The following is a 14,724-nucleotide window of genomic DNA, read 5'->3' as shown; positions in this document are numbered from 1 at the left end:
TGGAATTCATGTGATTTATGTCCAGTCTTTGTTTCTAAGCAGACACCTTTCTACATTTTAGGCTAAAAAACAGGCAGTTGTGAAAATTTAATCACACTGTATTGTTAAGCATGTTATCATCCTGATTAGAGGGCAAAGGCTGCTCTGAAGCCCTCAGTACAAGGGTAGCTCAACCCAGGACAGTTGGTGGTCAGTAGTGCCAGGGAGTCCAACCAGTAAAATTCCACTGCATTCCCCTTAACCAACACAAAGCCTCATGAGAGAGTTGGCAAGAAAATCAGGGACACAGGAAGGGAGAACAATCAATCTGTTAATTCTTCATTTCCTGTTCTGATTATATTAAATTTTGCTTTGCTTTGAATTAGTTGTTTTTGGGGGTTTTTTGGGGGGATTTCTTTTGTTTTGGTAGGTTGGTTTTTTTGATTTGTTAGTTTTTGGTTGCTTTTTGTTTATTTCTTTCCTTCTTTCTTAAAGGATACAAACGTTTAGATTACATAGATTAAGGGGAATGATGTCTTTTTCTTGTGTTGAACCCACAATCATAGAAGAACACTGGGTAGAGTTAAATATATATTAAAATGTATATTATAATTTTAATAGTGTAAATATCCTATAAAACGTATTATGTAGTAATGTGTAGTAATAATTATAATGATAACATAAAATTCTATTATATAAAATTCTAATATATAAAATTCTATGTTATTGTCTAACATTATATAATACAAATTAAATAAAATCTCTTATATGTAAAATATAAAGTGTATGTATATATTATTTTTATTAAAATTGCATAAAATTAAAATAAGGATAATTACTTTAACTGTAATTATATATTTCTGGTAAACAAATTTAATCTCCTTGTGCAGTTTAGAACTAGGGATAAATAGATTTTTTTTCTACAGTTTAGAGATACAATTTTTAAAGAACTGATATTCCACTGGCCCTAAAACTAGACTATTAACTCTGGCTGCACAAAACATTCAGTTAATTTAAGGAGTTTCCATCCAATTCTTAGAAGCTGTTGTAGGTACCCAGTGTGGTGATTCAAAGATCTGTCATGTCATGGAAATGTTGGTTTGTGAAGTGTTTTGAGTTCATCCTGCTTGACGGGGAGCATGAACTCTGTTTGACCCTGCCGCACACAAAGATCTGGGTTATTTCTAGAGCAATACCCAAATCATCACTCCTGACCAGGTTCCACATCTTTTTCTTCCCCTCTAGATCTCCACTTCCCATCAAGAGTCTGCACAAGGCAGAGGGAAATGTACCCTAGGAGCACATTTCAGGAAGGAGCTCATTAACCTGAGGTTAAAGAAGGTTTCTGTGCCATCTCTGAGAGAATTCTGTGGGTGGAAGCCTTGCTCAGAGCATTCGAGCAACAACAGCGATGAAACATAGACATTACTCAGAGGAAAGCACTGCTCTGTCTTCACAAGTATCTAAAAATTATGTGATACCAAATATCTTCATTTTCCGTTTAAATTCATCATTTTTCCCACATGCAGGTGCTAAGTAGAATTTGTTTTTTGAGACCATGGGGGACAACAGAAAGACTGATGTTCTTGTAGCACAGAGGAGAGCTAGATCAATAACTACTTTAATTGAAAAACATGAGAAAATATGAAAAACTGATTTCTTTGCTCTTCAATTTGCTGTTGATAAGTGATGAGTTGACTTCAGGACAAGGGGGTTATTATCTAATATAGTGTTTACCACCAAGTTTCTTTTCAGCTTCTGTAAATCTGTTTTGTTTGTTTGTTTGGGTTTTCTTGTAGGTTTTTGTTTGTTTTGATTTTTAGGATAGGAGGAATATTTTAACAGTCTGGAAGATTTCTAAAGCCTGAAGCCTTTCACAGGTACCTTCCATGGGCTGAAGAAAGCAAAGTATAACATTTATTAAAATATTTACATGTTCTTACCTTAGGTGTCTAGAAGGCAGATGCTATGAACAATTGTATCTGATTGGCAAATGCCATGATTGGCATTGCTGAAATAGGCCAGACAATTTTATAATCCTTCATCTGATGTCTGTTCCTTTATGAATATCTGGTGTACCTGATGTTGACTGAAGGCAAGTACTGTAAAGTAGGTTCCTTTTGAAAATATTATGAGTATACCTAATGTGAAATTCTTAAAATATGGACTTCTGAAAAAGAGCCCTTTAGTGTCAGGTTGCCCATTGCCAAGTCCAACTCTAGGGAATAAGTCCCAAAATTTCCATTTCTTGAATATACATAAAGATTTGATATTTTCTGTTGTCAAGCTCTTGAAGACTGATATCCAGACAAAATTGATCACAGGTTACAAGTTAAAATTAAACTGTCTAAATAGTATTCCATGAACTTGCACTGATCATTTTCTGCACAGCTCATTGACCAACTTCAACATGCTTCATGTGCAACTCAGAACTTCAACTTGAAAAATATTCATAGAAAAAAAAATCTAGGCAGAAGTCACAGTGGTGAGTTGTTAGAGCAAGGAGAGTTGAAATACAGAAACTAAATCTTTGTTCCATAAGAAATGTTAGTCTGAGAGGCAATCAATTCTAAAAAAGTGCTTTGGATGAGGCATTTTGCAGAAGGAGTGACAATACTCCTGCTTCTCTGGGCATTCTGTTGGAACTAAAATATTTCTATTGATAAGCTCTGGCACCTCCACCCTGTTTCTGTATTTAAATTTATAAGAATTTAGGGGCAATGTGAACAGACAGCAACTGGCATTCATTCAGACACTGTTACAGTGTGGAATGGAAGGTGTAGGTTCAAAGCAAAAATGTTTTAGGGTTTTTTCCCCTCTAGGAAAAAAACCTAAAAAACAAATCATGCTCCCTGCACTTCAATTCACAGGCATATACCCTGAAAATCAAAACCCAGCAACAACAACAATAACAACCAACCCTCAACTCTTTAAGATTTTGACTAGAAAAGTGGTTACAAACACAAGTTGAACAATAATAAAATAAGAAAATTTTTGCTGGGTACTTAAGTTTTTTGCTTTCCTATAGTAAGGATTCTTGTTCAGGATCCTTACTATAGGAAAAGTTTCATTAACGCATAATTTTGTGTTAATGGAAAAAAACGCAAAAATGAAATTTTTGTGACAGCACTGTGTATATATATATATATGTATGTGTGTGTGTCTTTGTGTTCAATAATGCTTTATTCCTAACAGCAATTCTTTAGGCTTGAAGTGCAAAGATTGGTTTACAGCAAACTAAATCTTGTGTAGAAAAGACAGGAAACTACCAGTGATAAATGTACCACTACATGAAGACTTAGGATTGACCTGTAAATCAAATCATGAAGAACCCTTTCTTCCTGCCCTCAACACAAACTCCAGCCTGATCAGGGAAGCTGGATTAAAAGACATTGTTATGTAGTGTGGTCACATAAACTCCTACCACAGGGAGAGGCTGGACAAGAAAAGAATAACGAAGGAAGAGAAATACAGAGACAAATCTCAGGACTCTACAATATGTCAAAGAAGCAGGACATGAGGGAAAAGAAACAGGCCCAGTATTTGTGTAGGGGAGAAAAATGTAGAATTAAAACAAAACAAAAAAACTGTTACCAAAGTAACTTAGAAAAATAAGGAAGGAACGATATGGAAATTTGAGAAAAAGATTTCAAAGACAAACATGAGAACATGTGCCTGGTGTAAAACACTGGGCTTGAAAATTAAGCAAATGCAGATGTGGTGGATTAAGGACTTGGCAAATAGAATTCAAAAAGTGAGAACTTGATGGAGAATGAGAAATCAAGAGAAGAGGAGGGAGCTCTGTGGAAAAGACAGGAAAAGCAGAGGCTCAGATGCTGCCTAGCTACCAAGCACCCCTAGGACTGCACGCTGTTGGTCCTGCTGCTCCTTTATTTTGCTTTTTAAGGTCATTCCTCCTTTCTTTATGGTAACAGCTGCAGGGGTGAAGCCCTGGAGGTGTCAGTGGAGATGTAAGGAGGAAACAAAAGGCAGACAGTGGCTGCATCCCGTGACACATCCAATAGACTGAGGGAGCAACTGAGCAGGACAGCTGACACAACTGGCCATGTTTTTACAGATTTCGTCATTTTCTGACAAGATCTGCAACAAAATCCATCACACCTGGAGGAAAAATGGCTTTTACTGCAAAATCTGTTTTGGTGCACCTCAACTAAGCTCAGGTCTGGGAGACAAAGAAAGGAGAGTTCTGTCCTTGAACTTTGTTGAAAAGACATTTAAGATCTATTACCTAGTAAGAAATCACACCTTGCACTGATGGAGTTTTGTTACTCTTTGGGGGTTCTTCTTGTTTTGGTGGGTTTTTTTGGTCTCTTTTTGTTTTTTTTTAAATCTGTCACTCAGTTCTCATGAACTCATGGGTTTGGAGTTAGCTACTTTATTCAGATAATATTGACAAAGGTTATTATAAGTATTTTGCTAGCAAACTAATTTAATTAACATCTTTATTAATTCTGAGTTATGTTCCTAATTAAATTGCTCTTCACTCCAAACCTTGACAGAAAAGAGTTCTTATTATTCTCCTGTTCATGAGAAGACACACACACACACATCTGAGTTACTGTTCTTGGATTTAGAAAATGTGAAAACAGAACATACAAAAAAAAAAAAAAAAAGCAGAGAGAAAATAAGAAAAGGCTAGAAATAGATTAAGAAAGAATAATCCTGGATGGAGAAAGAAATCCAAAATGCCATCACAGAAGGCAGCTTCTGTTGAGGGGTTTTGGTGCTACTTTATGATACCATATTTAAGGTGATCAGACTTGGTTCCATACATTTGCAGCTCTACAAACCCTTTACACCATGGTTGAAGTTCTGTGTCTTCACTTCCAAATCTAAGAGAGAGAATATTTCCCTTTCTGTTAGGATAAATAGACAAATATTTAAGTATTCACAGTTAAAGGAACCTGATGGCTGAAAACAAGACACTGCCAGTTGTTAGCTAGACCTCTGTGTGTAGTGCTCTGATAACAAGGTTGATTGCATCAGGCAAAACTATCTTACTTTAAAGTATAATTTTTCTAAATATAACTGCATTCAGAGTTGCCCCCTCTATAAACAAAAACTGTCTCTCCATTTTGTGAAATTAGCTGAGAAGTAATCCTATCTCCAACCTCACCTCACTCAGAGCTGTGCAAATCCATCTGTCAGGAGAATTGTCTCCTAAAAGCTTACCAGTCTTTGCAAACTCCGGTATGTAAAGATAAGAAATCATTTAACGTGGAAGATTTCCATTATGCAAGCAAAGGCTCCAGATGGCAAGTGTTCCTCAGTCAAATTAGGAATGTGTACAAGAGGGCTTGTTTATATTTACTTTAAAATAAATATCATTTAACCCAAACACCCATTCACTCTGACCCTGTTAAATGATTTACTAAACAAAACATTGGAGACTTGTTTTGTTCCTAAGACTGAAAAAAACTCTTTAGCCCAGAGGAATACTCTGCCAAATAGATTAATATTCTGTCAGGTCACAGGCTGTTTGCATCATGTCTGAGGCTAAACCCAGCTGAAGCAGGAATGGTCAAAAATCAATTTCTTTGTAGAGGTTGTAAAATCCAGAAGCTTAGTAATTGTATACACAATTATTCAAAAAGTATATGAAAGTATTTTCCTGCATAAATCCAACATAAATCAGCACAGGATTATATGCCACTGTCAGTTCTTGGAAAAGGGTGGATAATGTATTTTATGAAATGACAGTGGCTTTGCTTGGATTGCAGGAGAACAAGTCCTTTGCAAGATGGAAATAGAGTCGTGCACAAGATGCATACGTAAAATGAGGCCAGGACTATCACCTACTGCATGCCAATGTTCCTCCAGTGCTGTCATGGGCATTTCATTTCAAGGGCAAGGACAAAAACTCTTCTCTCAGCCACCAATGCAAATTAAACCCCAGATGGAAATACTGGTAGTTTAATAATCATCTCTAATTATGGTATTATGATATCATTACAGTTGTTCAAATCTTTTTTTTTTAATGATATTGCAAATCTTCATATTACTCCCAGGGAATAAAAATGAGTGCAGACTCTGAAATAGAAAAAAAGAGGGGGAAAAAAGAAATCTTCTGCCTCAAGGTTTGAAAATATAGAGAGTCTTGTAAAATAAATTCACTGTTTGTCAAAAATGGGGTACCAGTTTGCTTCTAGGTGCTACCTCATCATCATCAGCACATTTATCAAAGAAACTATGTGGGAAATTATCCATAGATCATGGTATGAATAAATTCAGAGCTTTCTAATACTTGTGCTGGCAAAATTTTTTGAATGATTAAGGACAAAATCAAAGCTTGCATCAAAAATACACGTATAAATGCTTGTTGAGTTGCCAAAGTATTGCCCCAAAACAGAACAAAAATCCTATTTGCAGAAGAGCTTGAAGACAAAAAAAAAAAAGCTGAGGAAAGGCATCTGTTGAATTTTTTTGTGTAACCCTCATCACACATGTGAGATGAGAGAATTTTATGTAAGGATTACATAACATTTTCTTTCCCAGTGTTCGATACAAATCTAATCCTTAGGAATCCCACAGCAGAAATGGCTCTTCCTACCAGATTTTTCCAATTATTAATCATTAATTATACTGTGTGCACTATTAGACACCTCAAAACTATCAAACAAGTTATCTTCTATATTTATAAAAAAGTTAAAAATTATTACTTGAGTTTTCAGAATATCTGATACTGTATGTGCCAATATCAAGACTCCTACTGATGTTTCACACCATTAGTCATGGCCAGCACCTCCACAGATCAGATATTGAACATCTCAGCACTGATTGAGACCATGAGGATCTCAGGTACCATGAAACTCTTCACAAGAGGAGTGGATTCAGCATCACCAAAATCTGAGGGGGCTCCCCAAACCTCTGCTCTGATGGATTTCTGCATCTGTATTTGTAGCCTATGGTCCTACATGACTGCTGCAGGCCATGCACAATCTCATGTTAGTATCCTAAAGTTTTGCCAAACATAACAATTATAATTTATTTTTGTGGTTTAACCTCTGTCAGTAGCTCAGCCTCACAGAGCCAGTCTTTGGGGTAAATGTTTTCCACTTACTGAAGCAATGGCTAAACAAAGCTTATATTAAAGGTCATAATTTTACTATGAGGGGCTCTCAGCCTTGGAATATGAAAGTTAATTACATTTCATTACTAAGGAAATTTGGCTTATTTCCTAGATTCAGGCATGAACACTGTTTTTGGCATGTATGGGAGCTGGAGGTTTCAACCTGCAACAAACTTGATAAAAAAATTCTTGCTTCTTATACAATGGCTGTAGGGTGGGATGGGAGGGGTGTGAGGGAGAAGTCCTCCTCTGAAAAATATGAAAAAAGCTGCTCATCCAGAATCAAATGAGTGAGAAACATCTTGCATTTTTTCAAGCAAATGAAGTGCAGAATACCTCTTTGGCTTTGGGAAAAGAACAAGTAGATTCAAAGCGCAGAAAGAAAGGTCTTCTAAGATCTGACAGTTTTCAACTTGAAGCTTGGATTATTTCAGCTAGCTAGCTTTTAGGACAGTTTGTATATTCTCCTGGGAGAAGGTGAAAGAAATAGAGGAGGATAAGTGGTTTTATCCTTTATTTAAGCTGAAGGTTGTCCCCATGAGGTGCTAATCTCATTCACTTGTCGTCGTCAATCAATTTATGAAGCAAGAGGGAAAGCTGTGGGTGTGGGCTTTTAAATCAGAGTGTTTCGTGTCTGGGAGCAGCCCTGACTCCATAGGAAAGCACTGCAGCTTCTTCAATTGGCAGCACTGTCTATAAAAAGAAATGTGAAATCCTCTTTCAAGCCTGTGTCCTTTAATTATAATCTTATGAAAGCTTTGCAGATTTCCCATTTCTTTCATAGTAAATTCAGTACAAGAAATCTGTGTTGGCTTCCCAATGCCCAAGACAAATAAAGCTTTCGGTCTCTCCTCACAAATTTGTCTCTCAACAGAAATATGTTGCTATTACATGTTGTTGTACAGACTTCCATTCTTGACTTGAGAAGGTGAGAGGAATACACTGATCCTCCACACCCCAAGAGATTGATTGCTAGGAATTCAGTAAGACTGTTGCTCAATTTCTGTGTCTTTTAGTTTGTTTTTGTTTTTGTCTGTTTGTTTGCTTGTGTTGCTTTACTGCTTTTCCATAAAAGCTTCAAGACTTTCTGGTCTACAGCATACTAAATTTCTTACCACAAACTATCCCTTAAAAGCATGAAAATATAAAACTATTTGTGTGGTTCAACACCAGCAGGAAATTAAACTCCAAATCAGCCACTCCCCTTCTCTCTGCCTCTTCCAGTAAGGAAGGGATCTAAAGCAGAGTTTATGGCTTTAGGTAACAATTTACTGAAAGCAAAAGGCAATGGAATGAAAAAATGCTCAATAACAGCAACAATATTAGTACCAAAAAGTATCCTAAGAGAGGTGTTTTACTCACAAGAAGGTATTCACCACCAGGAACAAAACCAAGATTGAGGTCACATCCACACCATGCTAAGCTCTGCTCCCATCTCTGCAAGCAGGACAGTGATGCTGCAAAACAAGAATCCATCTGGACAAAGCTGTGTCTAACTGGGCATGAGTAGACCCAAAAAACAGAAAGAGCAGGGCAGACAAACTTGTCTGGAGTATCCTCTCAGCCTTTGGCTGTTTTCTGCTCTGGGAATATCCTGAGCCTAACAGTGAATACGAACCCTCAGAAAATTTCTTTTCCTCAGCCTTTCCTTTCACGGTTCTAACTGTAGGAGCTGTGTCAGCATTACTTCTATTGTGTGTAAATCCAAGATTAATGATGAGAATGTGATAAAGAATGCAGTCTCCACAGACGTACTCCTGGAGTTTTTCCGTGCCAGAAGGAATCTAACAGGGTTTTGGCAATCATGACTTCTGAACTGGGAACAAGGATAGGTGTTCCGTTTCTAGGGATGATTTCTCAAAGGCAGAATAATAAAAACATATTATGATCATGGAATCATAGAATCGCAAAATATTGTGAATTGGAAGGAATCTTAAACATCATCTAGTTCCAATCCCCTACCATGGTCAGGGACTCCTTCCACTAGATCAAATTGCTCAAAATCCCATTCAGTCTGGCCTTGGTAAGCTTTGATCTCTGCTGGATGAAGGGCAGAGTGGATTTCTTCAACTACAGATACTCTTACACTTGGAAAAGAAGTTTTGAAGAGCAGAGGGCTTTTCCTTCCTTTCCCCTTCTCTGTAAGCACCAAGAACAAGGGAGCCATAGCACACAATCAAGACATCTACCACTAATGGCTGGAAAATTAATAACCTCTCTCTGTTCCCTCTAAAGAATCATATTTACATTTGGTAGAGAGTGACTGGTTTTTTTAAAGTTAACTTAGAATATTAAGACATTCAGAATTTAAAGTTGTTAAAAATCTTACACATGGGATAAAACTGACCTTTTTAACCTTTGAAAGTTTTCAGAGATGTGACAATGCACGTCACATATTTGTCAAAGATTTTCTAGTCAAGTGATTGGCATCTACTGAAGATCCAAATTTGTGAATATTTAAGTCTTTATTAAAATATTAAGAATTCTAACAAAAGAGATCAACTGGATTTGTGTAAATAAGTGTCCCAACTTGAATTCAAAGGCAAACTTTATTTTGGATTATCAGTTAGATCTTTCCAAGGGAAGTCTCTAACCCTGCAAAAGGTTTGATTTCCTCCCCCTCCTCAGATTTCCCAGTTTCCCTCTCAAGGTTTCATATTCTCAAGCACCCTCACATGGAAGGGCATGCAACATATGGCTTTATCTATTAGTAAAATACAAAATACCAGTCTGGTGATCTGCAGTGAACACAGCATCATTGTACTTGTTTTCAATTAAAACAAACAAAAAAAAGAAGCAAATCAACCAACCAGAAAACCTCCCCAAAAAACCAAACACACAAAAAACGTTTGTTTTTTTTTTTTTTTTTGGAGCTAATGAGGCCAAGAGGAGACAGAAGGTTAAAGTCTTGATGGTTCAAGTGTAGTGAGTTTGCTCTAACTAAGAGAAATAACCCTGAACTAGTGGTCAGAAGTTCATGCCACTTGTTCTCCTTGGAAGCTGGGAGCATTCTCTATCTCACATTCAGTTTAAGAGTAAACAGTAAATAGAAGTTGTTTACAATGTTAGGATACCTTATTAAGTCACAGGAGCAGTCTGAAATCTGTTTTTGCTTGTGAATGACATAAGCAACTGGGTGAATTTCCATCCGCAAAGGTTCACATGCTTGTCCAGAGCTGCCATCCTTGGATTAAGAACATTTTCCCAACAATGCTGCCAACCAGCTGCAAACAAATAATTGGCCTTTGAGAGCTCACTGTTTCTCTGTATGGAATGATTTCAAGCAAGTGTCATAACTAAAACCTGATTTTGGGGTCATTATAGTGAAAGAAAAAGATTCTTTACCTATATCTGATATTAATTTGGTATTTTTTAGTATTATCATCATTAGATTTGTCTTAGGTAAAAGAGCCAGATTTGTGGTTCTTAGTGGGATATGTTGGTATGAACTAAACATTTCACTGTAGCTATCCAGATTGTTTCCCCATGCTGGCAGAGGACAATTGTTTTGTTGGCAACTACATGAATAAGACTTTCTAGAAGACAGTATGTCCATAAATTTCTTGGATACTGTCTTTTACTTCATCTTTTTTTATTTCTCATTGAGACATTTCCAATTCCTGCTATGTTTTAACTCTGGCGAGCTATCACCCTGCCAGACTATAGTGGTTTTGCTTTTGGATGGTTTTGACAGTGGCCATGTCAATGATAAAGGCTGGGTGTTTGGAGGAAGAAAAAAGTGGCCAAAAATCTTTATTCATCTTTACACTTGTTTCATAAGCTACTACTTGAAAATACAGAGATGAGCCATATTCTGTTGATATAGTTTGGACTTGCAGATCTCAATTTGTCCCATCATCAAAAATTACTCATGGAGAGAGACTTTCCTTCTTCCAATTCATTGTTCTCCTTCAACACTGAGATTATAAAACACTTTCAGTCCACTGAACTGCAAGTTCAGAGACATTGTTACCTGCAGCAGGTTATATTTTGCATGCCAGAATTATAAAAATCCCCCTGATGCCTCAGTGGTCCAATGCTGAGGTGGATTCCACAGAGCTGCAGAAAGCCTCACACAGAATGTTTCAGGTCTTTAATGGTAAAACAGCAGAAGGACAAGCATGGTAGCTTGAGGGTGGCTCAAAAAGTGATGTCTGTTGCATTTGAAATTTGACCAGAGCTGCAGAGCCACAGCAAGGCTGAGACAAGAGGGTAGCCCTTGTTTATGGTGCTGATGCACAGGAAGGAAGGCACAGGACTGTAGATGTCACAGAGTCAGACAGGGGGGTCAGGAAATTCAGAGCTGATGGGTGTGTGCAGTATCTGCCTTAGAAATCAACAGGTTTCACTGGAAGTCATATCTGAACTGTCTAAAACTTGGGCAGGAGTTCAGATACTCCCAGGCAGTGGTGTGCAGAGAGGTCAGGGATCACACAGGCTGCACAGCCTTGCTGGGACCTGGGAAAGCTCTGAGCAGCCAGCCTGCAGCGCAGTGCCAAACAACACTGCCAGCTGTAATGAGCTTAAAGCCAGGCTGGGAATGCCCTCCTGCTCTGTGGTTGTTCTCCTCTGAGCTGCAGTCACACATCCCTCTGATCCCTTGGTGCTGTCACATCTCTGTGCCTTGACAGAGCACAGGTTCCCCTTCATCTTGTTTGCGTCTCCTCTCCCTTAGCAAAGTGCAGAAAGGCAGTTAGTGGGAGAGTTGTTTGTGCTGCTTGGCATCAGGTGAGAGCTCCTGTAGCCCACAGGGAATTACAGACCTCTCAGCAGTTCCCTGAGCAGTGTAAAGTGGCAGGAAGGCAAACAGGGATTCTGGCACATGGCTGCATGCATTGTCACCCTGTCGAAAAGCTCGAGCTGGAACAGCCGCTGAACACAGGAGTGAGCAGGACAACCTCTCTGGGGTGTTAGGAATCATACACTTATATGAGTCTGGGACAAAATTCTGGAAAAGAGCCAGACAGAGACTCTTATAGATAGGAAAAATGTAGTTAAAGCAAAGACTTTGGGATTTTGATAAAAACCTTTTGCAGTTCAGACATGATTTTCTCCATCCTGATCTCAGCAGCTCTCTGCTCCCCTGTTTCCAGCCTGCCTGGGTTTATCCTCCCTGGATTGCTCCATACCACTCCCTCTGAATCCCTCCCACCTTTCCTACTTCTCTCCTGTATTCTTTCTCTCAGCAAACATAGTTTTGCAGAGATCAGGAACAGGGAGCTACAAATAAATAAATAAATAAATAAACAAACTAGTAATGGAGATGAAAAATGGTGAGTTGAAAATTAGAGGGCAAATGAGCCTCTCAAGGAAACTTTCATTCTAATGCCTGAAGAGGTGATAAGTTAAGTGGTATTTAGTTTCCTTATTCCAGGCATATTTTTAAATTCCTTTAGACAGTTCTCAAAAGACATATCATTGCTTTACATGAAACAGAGTGAGGAGATTTTATCAAAATAATAATTTTTGCTCCCATCTTTTCTATCCTTAACTCTACTGCAGTTGAGACTCTCTTATGAGCTATCTAGTACCTTAATTTGCTGTAATTTAGTCCTGCCTTGCTTCTGATGGCTTAATTACTTTCTAATTATTTTTTACTGTGGGAGGAAGCCAGGGGAAGGCAGAAGAATGAGCTGCTATAAATTATTTGTAATCTAGTAGAGTTACAGTTTCACTCCAAATCAAGCCTGTCTCCTGCTTAGCATGACACACAGAGTGCTAATCCCAACAGATGAAGGAGGAGAGAAAATTGTATTATGAGCACCCCTGTTTGGACTGAAGAGGTGATTACAGATCAATCAAATTGTTGCCTGTCAAAAAGTTACTTTCAGAAATAGTATTCCAGTCCTTCCTGCCAGCCCCCAACAGACTCATACTCTCTGTACTTCTATTTTATTATAAATTAGAGGTCTTGTGTTGCTGTTGATCTTATCTCATTCATGAGTAACAAGAACAACAAACAGATTGAGAAATCTCTGTACTGCAACATCAAAAGTTATCACCAGGAGCAGAAGTGCATTCTGAATTTTCCAAATCTGGTTTCAGTAGGTTTCTCATATAGGTCTTTCTTTGTTTTCCCCTTTCCCCCCCCCCCCAATTGTTAAATATGAGTGTTTGTTACATAATGATAACCATCTAATTATGATTGAATTTTCATAGGAAATCACAGCCAGTCTATTTCAGAGCAAGGATTTTCTTTCCAGGTTACTTTGATTCACACCAGTTACTCCCCAGACTTCCATGGCAGTTTGCAGTTTGCTTTCATTAGACAATTCTTCCCTCCTCCTGTTGCCTCCATTATCTAAAATTCCCAAGGACAAAATCCTACAGACATCATAGAACAAGCTTTAAAACAATGCTTTCATAAAGCAAAACCAGCAGTAGTATTTCATTTAGTAAAACATAACAATTAGCCGTAATGTTGTGCAGCATATAAATATTTTCTGTCTTCATCGGTGCATGATCGTGTCCATCTATACCTAGAAAGATATATGACCTGTTTATGGGCATAGATACATAGAAGGTTTGAAAAAACAAATTAATATGTGAATTTTTTTTAAAGGCTGAAACAGAAAAAGGAAAATAGCATAGATTTTGTGTTAGATATTAGCTAATGACTGCACACATAGGCACAAACACTTTCTGACAAATAATGTAGTATTGTGGGGCTTGGCTCATTCACATCCAAGAAGACAAAAAAAGAGCAATGCTAAAAAAAAAAAGAAAAAAGCTTCAGGCATCAGGCTCCAGACAATTATACAGATTTCAAGAAAAAAATATGAGCTGCAGGCCAAGCATAGCTGTGTTTGCCAACTTTGACATATTGGGTGACAGCATAATACATTTAGCCCTAATCTAACACATAATCCCATTATAATTAAAATCTAGCATATTTTGGACAAGGTCACTTTTAGTTTTATTGACCACTGTGATTCTGGAAAAAGATTTATGAAGATGGCTGAAAAAGTCTCAAGTGCTAAAGCAGATGTAAAATATTTCCCACTTGAAAGCCAGATAGGCAATTGTCCTTTTCTTCTGTGATTTCTGAAGAAATCTCTCTTTTTCTGATATTTGTGATGTGCCACTAAGAAAATTCTCTGTGCCATTATCAGTAAGCTGAAGGTTTTTGAAATGTCAACTATAAAGTAAGGCTATAAGTATGTTAAGGTTTTTTTTTCCCCATAGGTAGCAGGATTTTGTAGATATTTTAACAGCTTCAGGACACCAACAGAAAATATTTTTTTCTCCTGCCTTCTGATGTGATTCCTTTGAATCCCTTACTAAACTGAGCATGGATAAGAACTGGGTTTCTTTTTCCATCCTTAATGGAGACAGAGTGGATGTGCTGTAGCTGGTTAGGACTGAGATGGAAATTGAGTGGGACCTGAGCTGGCTTTGTGCAAGGCTGGTATTTGGAAGCTGCAATCGTAATTGAAAAAGTTTGAATTCTCATTTAAGTGCAAGACTTACATCACTTTAGCTAAGTGTGCAGTGCTTAAAATCAAAGCAGCAATGCTGAATATCTTTCTCATGAAATATTAATGCAAAATTCAGCTTTGAATATCATTGGAAAGCCCTGTACTGTCAGGGTCTGCTTCAACCAGTAGAAATAAGCAGATTATAATGAGTTTGGTCTCTTTTTCTGTGTTTACATC

This window comes from Ammospiza nelsoni, chromosome 1 (assembly GCF_027579445.1).
Source record: "Ammospiza nelsoni isolate bAmmNel1 chromosome 1, bAmmNel1.pri, whole genome shotgun sequence".
NCBI lineage: Eukaryota > Metazoa > Chordata > Aves > Passeriformes > Passerellidae > Ammospiza > Ammospiza nelsoni.
This window is presented reverse-complemented; position numbering follows the sequence as displayed.